The 12,374-nt window shown below is 38.6% G+C and overlaps 1 protein-coding gene across 3 annotated transcripts in view; it reads left to right on the top strand.

Moving 5' to 3' along the window:
- The window catches only part of LOC105225045 (uncharacterized), a gene marked incomplete at its 3' end in the record, with an annotated part of 42,188 nt that overhangs the window by 15,960 nt on the left and 13,854 nt on the right, over positions 1 to 12,374 (top strand). The window contains 1 exon segment of one of the 3 annotated variants that reach the window (XM_049461790.1): positions 7,395 to 9,134. 3 annotated transcript variants of the gene reach the window in all.

The raw sequence follows: 12,374 nt of genomic DNA, 5'->3' as shown, positions 1-12,374 counted from the left end.
CCTCCTCTATTTAGTTCTGCAGCTCGACCTATTTTCTCCAAGAGTAGATTGAAGACGTCGCACGAAAGGGAGTTGCCTTGTCTGAAACCTCGTTTGGTATCGAACGACTCGATCCTGGCAGAGCTTTTGGTATTGCACAAGGTCAGTTTACACAACCGTATTAGTTTTGCGGGGATGAAGGTTAAGTAACCAGTACAAAATGGGGTCTGAAACTGGAATTTCCTTAAAATTCGGTATTTTCCGATATTTTTTGTCTACCAATGACTTTTTTTGATTACAAAGACATGAAAGTGCTTATGCAATAACTATAACCATCGGCTGTATAACGGTTATCAACATCCAACTGCTAAAGAACGGTTTGCGGAAATTATCAATTTATAACTGGTGATAAAAATGATTATTTCTAAAGTGGAAATTTTGGCACTCCCACTTCTTTTAGCTTTAGCTATTATGACTAAAAATTTGGGAAGATTTTTGATAATGCCGTTATTAATAGGTATTCCGCTCGCAATTTGGCTGCATGGGTTAGCTGTGTGCGAGTTTAGTATATTTGATTGACTCATTGCCTTCTTTTTTTTTGTTGTTGTTACTATACCACACTAGTTGCTTTCAACGTTGTTAGTCTTGTTGGTGTTGTTTTTGTGCTCGATGTTAATTTTCTTGTTGCCGTTGTTATGTGCGCGGCGTTTATTTATCTCTGCTAATGCTTTACAAATTACTTGTTAATTTGTATAATAACAATAATCGAATGCTTCGTTGAAAGTATTATTGGTGGTGAATACAAAAGGAAAAAAAATACCATTTCTTGTCTACACACAAAATACACGAGCTCGTACAAGTTGGTGATATACACATTTTGACGTACATTTTCACTTACATATGTACATAATACACAAGTGTATAAAATCCCAACAACAATAGCAATAATATTTCACTAAAGTTTGCTGGCTCGCCGACGCTCACTTGCAGCGGCACTGCTGCCTGCCACTTACCACGATGATGATGCCAGGCTGGCAATGGCAAGTAAGTAAGCCGAAGCAGACCGACCAGGCCAAAGCCAAAGCAAGCCAAGCACCAGCAGGCAGGCGGCAGTCAGACAAATAACGACAATATCGAGTCAGCAGCAACGGCAGCAGGCAGCCCGCCGCTAGGCAGTCAATTACACACACACACACACATTTTTGATTTGAGTGCGAGTAAGCAATGCCAAGTAAGTAAGCTATGGTCGTGTCAGCCCGTTTATTGCCGCCTTTCTCATGCGATCTCTCCATCCACCAGCTGTCGTGTCGACGCTCACGGAGCTCACAGAGCTCACGGCACGAATTTGTGGTTGCGCCGAACAACAGCAGGGGCCCAGCGTCAAGGGGATCATACACAAATACACACACATTTGCATGTGTACAAAGATATGAAGTCGTTTGGACCGTAGGTCATATCGGCGGTTGGTTACTTCGTCGGTCTCTCTGTCTGTCGGTCGTACGCCCGGTCGGCGGGTCGCTCGTTTCACCAACTTACTAAAACTGTTGCCTGGCGTCGCCGCCAGCATGCCCAGCCAATCCAGAGCACAGCGCGTGTGTGTGTTTTATGGTCGCTGTTGGCTGTCTTGTTGTTGTTCTTGTGTGCATATACGAGCACTCTTGTACCTAATAGGGAAATCACTTGAGGGATTTATTAAATGTGTATTTTGCTATTCATTTTCTTACAATAATTCACACAAATAGCTTTGTTTGTTGTTGTTAGAGTAATTAATTTAAGTTTAAATGTGTCGGAATCGGTTTCCGCTCAGTTAGATCTAGCACACATTTACTCCTGCATTCAAATATGTGCGTTTACTACCACACATGCAGTCTCATATATGTGTATGTGTGTGTGTGTGTGCCGTATGTCTACACATTTAATGCTTTGTGAAAAGTATTATTGTTTGGATTAACTGATAGACAAGCTACTCACTTAGTGTAAGGTCTTTTGTGGTAATTAGTGCCGCTTTTGTGCTGAATTTGTAACGCTTATCGATCGGCAGTTGAAGTAGCTCCCTCTGTTTGTGTGTTCCTTTGTGCGAGTGTGTGTGTGTTTGTGTGTGTGCATAGGTGCGAAATACAATGCCACTCGATCACCTTTTGTTACGTGCATATCTATATATTTGCACAGCGCTTTCGTTCGGTGCCTGTAGCTGATCGCTTTTGATGGATAACTGTCGGCTCAAATGTGTCGAATCTTTTATATTACTAATATGTCTGTATGTTTGTTTGTTGGCATGAAGGCATTGTGTAGACTTCGTGGAAGAAAGCATGTAACGAATTTGAGTCCCTCTAATTTTCCTATTTACGAAGTCTTTAAATATTTCCCTGTTTATATAATAAAAGGAAAAAACCCTGTAACATTCTCCCACCCTACTTTTTGGTAAACCCAAAATATATCAATTCTTGCATTGGTTGGTAAATTTGATCTGTTCGACGATAAGTCTTCTCACATTTCTATAAACAAGAAAAATAAGTATAAAAGCAAATAAGACCGGGTTGCATGTCTTCGTGTCCTTCTTTGTCCTAGAAATATAAAGACTTCTTCAAAGAAAATAATTAGACAACAGCTATTAGCACCTTTCAGACTGAGTATTGTTTCTTATCTTTTTTGTTTTGAAAATGTCGCCCTAGGAAAAAGTGAAGTTCGGCTTTAGCATGTAATTACGCAGATACACCTGCCGTAAGACCTGGTCTGTCGTATGATATTGGAGGTATACCGCTTAATGAAAATGGGCGAGACTGCGACTGTCGATTCTATCGGTTTTGGTTCCGTATTTTATTCGAACAGGTGTTGCCATATCGGTAATTTAACACTCTTTTTGTTCTTATTGCAAAGGCAAAAAGCATTCCTGAAGTAATTTCAGGGAATGATGCCGAGTTTACAGTTCTTGGCCGGATATGATGATATAGGAGGTATACTGTGCAATAAGATTGGGCGAGACAGCAATTCTCGCGACGCGATTCTACAGTTCCCACGACAGTCGGGTCTACGTAACCGGAACGGACCCGGATTTTTTATCCGGTCAAGGACTGTCAACTCGGCAATTCTGCCGCTACAACAACAACAACAACAGCCGATTCTACTGGTTTCGGTCCCGGATTTTATCCGAACGCGGGTAGCTATATCGGCGATATAATCCTGTTTCTGTTGTTGTAGCGGCAGAAGACATTTCTGAAGTTATTTCAAGGAATGGTGCCGAGTTTACAGTCCTTGGACAGATAAAAGTCTGTGTTCGTTCCGCTTACTTACATATATCCGATTGACGTGGGAACGGACGCCAAAGCTGCATGGAGAAGGGCGATTTGAAATCATCTAGACACTTGCTTCTCAACTATCCAGCTTTTGCAATATTTCCGTAGACGCAACTTCGGCGAACTTGGCGAAGCGATTGGGAATGACGCAAAGCTGTACGTCTAGAAGGGTTTGGTGATCCATAACTAGAAGTTTTGGGGACCACAAATTAATATGCGCTCCGCATGAAATCAGAAAAATAGAGAAGGATATGTATGATTATTTCCGCTTTAATCTTCTCTTTATAACATCTCCCGTGATCTTTTTTTGTATTTTTGTAAGTCAAATCGCTTATATTAAGAATACCCAAGGGATCTTGGAGGGATTGTACTGGTATACCTTTCATAAGCACCAGTTTTACTAGGATTTATTTTTGTTTAATTAATTACCGAGACAAATATTTTCTACTGACATTATATCATGTCGTCTAAATTTCCAAATGACGGTTAGCCTAAATTTGGGTTTAACGTAGAGCTCTCGAACACTTTTTAATTTTCGGTTCTTGATTTTATAGAAATACTGTGATGTATTTGTTATACTCATGTATCAGTTACCTAGTCTAAGTTATAAGATCTTTTAAATTGGCTCTCAAGAGTACTGCAGGAAATGTCAAGAGCAAACAATAGCGCATCTCCGGTGCACTTGCCTCTCGTTGGCAATAAAACAATGGAGGAGCTATCGACAATGAGGAAGGCCGCAGAGTCTGCTAGAATGACTACTCCTCCTGGACCTAGCAACTGAACTCCATCTGGTATCGCAAAAGACCAAACTGGTCTATGTGTGGTTTATTGGCAAACCAGATTAACCTATTCTAACCCTTATTTACATTTCTTTTCTATCGTTATGAGTGACTATTCCGCTTAAGAACTATCTGAAAAACATTAATTTTATTTAAAATGTATTTTTATAAATTAGAGCATACGAAAAATCCTTATTAGATAATTTTAACCTGATTGGAGGGTTAAGTTCAACTCATTGTCTCTAAGAATGACACCGTGTTCAAGGAAATAAAGTCAAATAGATTGTTTTGTATTCATAATCACACAAAAATTTAAATTTTAGGTCAAATACACGCTTTCCATTTGAAACATTCCCTTTGCCACTAGAAACAACCCCATATGCTGCTTGGGTTATATTATCCCTTTTATTTTCATTATTTTTTTGTGTCGCATTCAATTGGTTTCGATTAACCAAATGTAACCGCAATTTCCCAAATTACCTAAAATCGATTTATGTAGTTGCATGCGGTTAATAAGTTTGTTCCTTTTTATTGCCTTCTCGCCTCCCTACATGTCATTTGTTTTGCGATATTAAGCAGTGACCTTAAAATTTTCTTGTTAAAAGCATAAAAGTCAACCCTCCTCGGCTATAGCGTACCGAACGACGAGCAGTCTACTTTTAAAAGACGGTCGACGGAAATCGCCATCATCAACGCAACCTACCATTTTCCTACCGGTCCGTTATAGCTTAACCATGATATGAGTATTAAACGACATTTGTTCGGTGGCGCGCCGAATGCTTACGTATTCAGTGTATATCATCCAATGTTCCTTCCTTCCTTCCTGACGATTTGTGCGGCGCTGCTAGCGCACTTACCGGCATACCGTGGATTTTAGCTGTCTCTCTGGTTTTGCGCCCATTCGCCTTGTCGTCGTCGTCGTCCTCGTCGACATCGGGGTGGCAAGGCAAAACAATCGAGGGATGTTGACGGTGATGGTGATTTTAATGGCGCTTCTTCTGGCAGTGTTAGTCGCAGTGGTGTCGCTATAACATGCGCTTAGCGTTGTCGCCTGTGCCGTTGCGCTTTGGGTCGAGTGGTGTTGAAATCGTGATACTGCTAATACCTACCACATTTGCCATCACTTCTACGTACATATGTACATTTGTTGCTCCTGGTAATGTGTCCTCTTCCATATGTATATGTAGGTAAGGCTTTTTTGTTTTAGCTTTACGTTTTGGTACTCACTGAAGCTCGCAGCTCTGACTCGTCGCTGGCAACAGTCGCTTTTGTACGCGCTCGTTAAGTTTGGAGTTCGTTTGGCCAACAGTTGCAAGTCATGGCAGTTCGAGCTTTGCCGTGCTTATGTTTGCGCGCGCATATGCGCTCACTGGCACAAAGGAACGGCAGGAATAAAAGTGTCGTGTCGTGCGGGGCGGTGCGCTATTTCGTTCCTATTTGCGAAACCGCACGCTATACGGGCATGACTTGGTCTATTGGTCTCATGGCTGTCGTCGTCGTCGTTGCCGTTGGTGGTGAGAAATTCACAGTCACTAAATTGTTGTCTGTCGGTCCGCCAGGCGAAAAAACACACTTTAACCACCTACCTACCCGCCTAATACCCGTGCAGTCCATCCGCATCGTCAGCGCACCGTTTTGTGCCGTTTTTTCGGTGTACCTATTACTTTAACACTCGTCGATGTGGTAATATGCCGTAATTTTTCTCTACCACGCGCCCACTTAAATTTATTCAGTGTGAAGTGCAAATCAGTTTAAAAGACTTACTTGTACAATATTTTTCTTGCTTTTTCAACGCTTCGTCGACTCTGCCTGCATGCCTTCTCGGTCGTGCCTATAGCCTTTCTATGTGCGCCTGCTCTCGCATCGCGGCCATATGCTATCTGTGCTACCTTTATTAAATTTGCACTGTGTATTATGGGTGTAGATTTATGACTAATAAACTGTTTGATGTTTCGTTTTTATTACGCGCAAACGCTGGAGCGGCAGTCGGGTAATCCAGTACGCTAATATACGTATTTTCGGATCGTCCATAGTAGTGATTACGGTGGATAAAATTCCATTTATTTTATACAATAATTACCTGCAATCCTGGATCTATTCCTGCAAACAAGTTCTTAGTTATATAATTATCATTTTCTGGGATGACAGTTCATATTAAGTGGTCTCATAGTGTAAGCGCCCTTAACATAAGCTAATATGACCAAAATTAGTTAAAATTTTGGTTCTTATGATATATTCTTCTTCTTCACTGCCGTAGATACTGGTTACAGCACACAAGTCGTTTCTGCTTTTCGCTATTTGGCGCAAATTCGAGATACCTTTTTCAACTAATTCAAGGTCTTCTCTTCCTTTGCTTCCACCGGCGGGTACTAAATCAAAAATCTTCAAATCTGGAGTGTTTTCTTCCATCTGTTGTCGAAAGCGGCTTTAAAATCGACGAAGAGTTGGTATGTGTGGATCTTCTTTTCATGGTCTTTTCCAAGATTTGGCGCATGGTGAAAATCTGGTCGATAGTAGATTGTAGGTTTTCCAGATCTAAAGCTATCGATAAGGTCCGCTTAGTTAGTTGACGGTGGGTTTCAGTCTGTCACATACTACGCTCCATTAGACCTTATATGCAATATTAAGAAGGCTTGGCACAGACTGTGGAGTCCTCCTTTTTGTGGATTGGGCAGAGCACACGTAGATTCCAATCAACGGGCATGCTTTCATCCGACCATATTTTGAAAAGATGTTTGAAGCATGTACCTTGTCAGATCTTAGCGCCCGTATTTGAATAGCTCGGCCAGTATCCATCGAATCTCATCATAGTTTGGCAACGCAACATATATTCCATCGTTAAAAGCAAAGTAGGTTCTCTGCTTTTTCGCCACCGCGCAAAGTGAATACCGGGGAATACCGTCCCACAATTCCTCTATAGATACGACGTACAGAGTAAAATATTTCATAACTTGCTTGCAGCATGTCAAGAATCTTCGTTCCACAGTTCTCTTATAGATACGTTAGCGGTCGAATTTATGGAACTTGGTGTACTGAAATATTAAACGATCACAAATCGAGGTAAAGAGTGAAATATTTCATTATCCACATTGAAAGTGCAAGGTCTTATTCTTCCATAGTTTTATCAAGTTTACTCTACTCGGTCACATTTCAATCTATTTAGAGACATTTTGCAAACTCGCTTTTCTTCTGGCAACATAAGACCAGGACTCTGTACAGCAAATTATCAATCGGCTGCCAATTGCCCTTGTGTAAAGTTCCATACGGTCTGGTTAAGCTGAAATGGAAAAATTAGTCCTTGCTTTTTCGATCCCACCAGTTACATGACCCTTAAACTCCTACTCTAGCAATTCTTGGTTCGGTACTGGACTAAAAGCATTGACCACTACCGACCACTACTTCTGTACTTTACTCGATCCTTTCTGTCGCCTTCAGAAAACATTTCACCTGTAGAATGATTGTTGAAGATGAAAAAACTCTGATCAATTGTGCGCTATTGAATACCGACTACTGTACTACACAAGTTAAGCCATGTTCTAAAAATTTGTTTATCACATTTATCCAACAAGCGTCCCACTGTGCTGTGCGGCAGTTAATTTTTTTTTAATATCTCTTTTATTTATTTAAATATCTACATGCTAATGTTGCTGTGTATATCATTGTAGTTGTTGTTGTTGTCACTTTCGGTTGTGCGGTTGCAGCTTTATGATGATTTACAATATTATTATATGCACCCATGCCGTGCTACGTCACCCCGACACACCACCACCACACGCCATCGTCGTGCTCGTCACCATACTTTGTGCCCGCGTACGCCCCGTTGCCTTGCCTTGCCTGCCTTAGCTTACCTTGGTTATGCGGTGGGCTGACCGATTGGCGCGTTGACCAGCTGTCTGACTAACTGACTGACAGTGGCTGGCTGGCTGTCGCTTTGGCTTGGCTGGCTAGCTGGATCGTTCGTTGGGTTGCCTGGTTGGTTGGTCGGTTTGGCCGTTGGAATTGCTCATGTTATTTATTCATAATAATTTGTGTTTGTTTTGTTTTTGTAATTTGTGCACTTCGCTGTCGGCTGTCGGCTGCCGTTTGGCGGTTTTTGTCTCTGCGCTACGTTCACTGTTTGCTGATTATGTTTGTGGTGTTGTCGCCGTTGCTTGAGTGCTGTGTGTGTTGTGCTTGGCGCTGGGCGGCCGTTAGCTCGAGCTTGTTTGAGTGTATTTTTAATTAATTGCATTTAATTGCGATAATTTGTGTGTACTTTAAATGCAAAATGCGAGTAGCAATTGAGTGCGGATTTTGTGATGTGATGTGATGCGGTGTGCTGTGGTGTGGTGTTGTGTGGTTGGTGGTGCGCTGCACGTTTATAGCGTTGCATTGCTGTGTACGCTAGGAATAAAAGCGAAAGCAACAAAAACAACAAAATCTACATAGGAACGTGCTGTGATAAATAACCTATCGGTAGCAAAACTACAACAACGACGACAACATGTCATATTACAGCAACAACGGCGAGTAGAGCGGCGTCAATCAGCAACCAAACACTTTACAAGGCGTCAAACGACACCAGCAACACCACAACACACCACACCATTCACCAATCACGATTGCCATCTACACTCATCACCGCTCCATCGGCTCACCTCCACCGCTGCCGCCACCATCAACACCAATGAACATTATCGCTGTCGACATCGTCATTGGGCAATTGAAATTGTAATTGAGTGTTTCGTTATTGATTTATTGAAGTTGATTTATTGCCAAAATGTGTTTACTGCTGTTTATACGTACGTCAGTCTTTGATGTTCTTGTTGTTAATGTTGTTGCTGGCGTTGCGTTCCTTCACTCCATGCGAGTGTCATTCCATTTGTTGTTGCAGTAAGTGGATTTGACGCTTTATTACTGCTGTTATTTTTGCTATTATCCTTGATTTCGGAATCCTCTTTAACAACTGCTGTTGTTGTTGTTGCTGGTGCTGATGGACCTTTTAGGCAACCAGTCAATAGCTTTCATTACAGCAACACTTGCACATAAATCGGCAAAGTGGAAAATCATTTTACAGCTGCTCAATGCCGCACCGAAAACGAAGGTAAGAAAGGTGCCCACCAAGGATGTGCCCGAACTGAGCGTCGTGTGTGTGTGTGTATGTCTCAATGTATGCATGCTTGTGTGTGCGCAGCTGTATTCGCATAAAGGTTCCGCGCTTTTAAGTATGCGTGTTGTGTTAATTTGATTACAAATAAACCATTTACGCCTCATTGTGCATTCATATCTGCCCGCCTATGCATACATATCGCCTTACATGTATGCCATGTATACCTACACATGCATACATATGTATGTACATATTTGAGTATCTCGTTGTGCAGCCCTCTGTTATGTCTGCTGTGGTATTTTGTTGTTGCATTTCATGGTATCGCCGCCAATTTTCTGATGTGTTCGTCCTGTGGTGGTTTTTCTTTTAAAAATTTCAAGTTCTTTTTTTGTTGGTTATTCTTAATTTCCTTGCTTCGTTTTCCGATTCGTCTCATATTTCGTGCACTCAATGCGGCACTTCGGTCTTTATGGTTGTGTTTGATATGTACATATGTATGTGGATGCCTTATAGGAAGCATTGTTGCTTATATTTTTGATAGTCACTTAATTTTGTCTGAATGATTTCATACATTTTCAGGCGAAAGAGGCAGGAATACTTTCTAAAGTTACGATTTGAAGTCAAAATTCCAAAATTTTTACCTGATTTTGTATGACAGCTACATTTTATAGTACTCCGATCTGTACTATTTATTGGCGATTGTACTCTTGACTCTTACAAAAATCTATGCCGAGTTTCGTGTAGATATCTTGACAAATAAGAAAGTTTTCCATACAAAGGCCTGTTTTTGGTCCTTCAGTTTCTATGGCAACTATATGTTATACCACTCCGATCTGAACAGTATATTAGGATATTGTATCCCTGCCTTGTAAAATAATCTTTGCCGAATTTCGTGAAGACTACTCGTTAAATGAAAAGTTTTCCAGCCAAGAACTTGATTTGGAACGGTTAGTTTTGCATGGCAACTACATACTATAGTGGTCCGATACCGACGATTCCGACAAATGAGCAGATTCTTGGGTAAAAAAGCTCGTTTGCAAAATTTCAGACTGACATCTCAAAATCTGAAAAATAGTTCGTGGCAAATATAGGGTATATCGTATTTGCCAGGTGTGCGAAAATAATAAAATAAATGAAATAATATTAAAATTTGTTAAAAATCAAAGAATTAAAACTGAACCAAAATCATTTTGCTTTTATTTGAAATGTTTTACTTTCAAAGTAAACATATTCTGCTTTGGTTCAATGAAAAGTTTTCCTACACGGTCATCTTGCATTTGTAGTATACCTATTGTTGTGCGCCCCAGGAGGGACATGTTTGTGATTTTCCTGTCAATTGCAGCGAATTTAATTGTACAACCTTTGCATTGATGTTCATTGTACTAGATGGACCCCTCTTCTGCTGCATTGTACTTACTGTAATTATATCTGCTACTTCACTTGCTTTACATTTGACTGAATTGAGGCTTTAGCTAGGCAATAACTACGGAGAAGTGTATTCACATGCCACGCTGTATACAGTGGGATTAGGAATGTTTTTTTCCAAATATTTAAGAAGTATTTTAAAATTGATTGACGTGTTTTTTCCAAAATTTTTGGCAATATTTTGATAATGGAAATGAGTATTAGGCTACTCAGTGAAAATAATGTAGACATACTCGTAATATTCTTTTTAGATCTTCTTGCATAGATATTAAACGCTTTACAACTAAAGCAATTGAAACTCGTAGAATTTTAGAAACGAATCAAAGCGAAATGACTAAAAATAAATAATAAAATATTTAATACTTGTATAGAACATTTGAACTATTTTAAACATATTTGTAGATAGTATTAGATTTTAGGATTTTTTTGTTCACTATCCTTTCGAGGTTCGATTTTTATGTTAGTGGAGTATTTTTAAAATTTGACTTAAATTTTAAATAATAAATAAATAAAATAAATTTTAAAAATGAATAAAGTTCTTTATCATAAATAGTATTATAAAGTCGTAAAAAACTTATTTTAAAATGTTTTTTTAAATTTCGAAAATTATTACTTGAAATTTTTTTTTTAAATTTTCGAACATTATTATTTGAATTTTTTTTTAATTTTCGAACATTTATTTTATTCTTGTAATCATATGAAATTCATGAAAAAGTTAGTAATAAATTTTTTTCAAAAATGCATACATTTTTCCATTCATTCAAATTCTTACATTTTTAAATAATAATAAAAAATTATTTGAATAAAATTTTCGAACATGCATAATATTTTTGCTCTCGTTAAAAATCCTATTTCTTAAATAATAAAACAAATTATTTGAAAAAAAATTTCAAAATTTTCGAACATTCCATTAAAATTCAAAAGAAAAAGTTATTTTAAACATTTTTCAAAATTTTCGAACATGCATATTATTTTTCCTTTCATTAAAATTCTTATGTTTTAGATAATAAAAAAAAATATTTGGAAAAAAATTCCAAATTTTCGAAAATGCAGGTTATTTTCCCCTCATTAAAATTCGTATTCCTTAAATAATAAAATAAAAAACATTTGGAAAAAATGTTCCAAATTTTCGAACTAAATTTTTCCAAATTTTCGAACATGCATCTTATTTTTCCACTCATTAAAATTTCTATTTCATAAACCCAAAAAAGTTGTAAAAAATTTTGCAAATTTAATTAACCCTTTTAGTGTCGGAAGTCTATATATCGGCTCCAGTTGTACTTGCGAAAAGTTCTAGAGCCGATAAAGCGGCTCGCGTCTTATAGCGGTTTACTACTCGTTTATACCTTTGTTTTTTCTATAATTTTCAAATGAGTTCGAAAAAACTAGTGTCATTATTTAGTTGCATATTTCATCCACAATACGCAGCTTTTGAATCATTTAAATATTGTTTCTCGTTTGGTTTTTACAAGCATTTTTCCGAACCCTTGTGAAATTCGGCACCTCTATTTTGTCCGACACTAAATAGGTTAAATAAATTTAAAAAAAATCGAAAATGCAATTTTTTCCGCTCATTAGAATTATTATTTCTTAAACAAAGAATAAAAGTAATTTAAAGAATATTTCGGGAATCGTTTTAATTTTTTTCCCGCCAGTGTACTTAAGTGCGTACGTGCTTTGGGCACATTTACCCTTAAATATCATTATCGCCATCAGCATCAACGCGGTTCTATCAATTACCTTTGTCGTTTTCCCTATTTTCTGATGCTTATGAATTTCCAATTCAATTTAAACCACCCCATAGCGCTA

Source organism: Bactrocera dorsalis, unplaced genomic scaffold (assembly GCF_023373825.1).
Source record: "Bactrocera dorsalis isolate Fly_Bdor unplaced genomic scaffold, ASM2337382v1 BdCtg126, whole genome shotgun sequence".
Taxonomy (NCBI): Eukaryota; Metazoa; Arthropoda; class Insecta; order Diptera; family Tephritidae; genus Bactrocera; species Bactrocera dorsalis.
The sequence above is the reverse complement of the archived record's forward strand: the minus strand, read 5'-3'. Positions and strand labels throughout refer to the sequence as shown.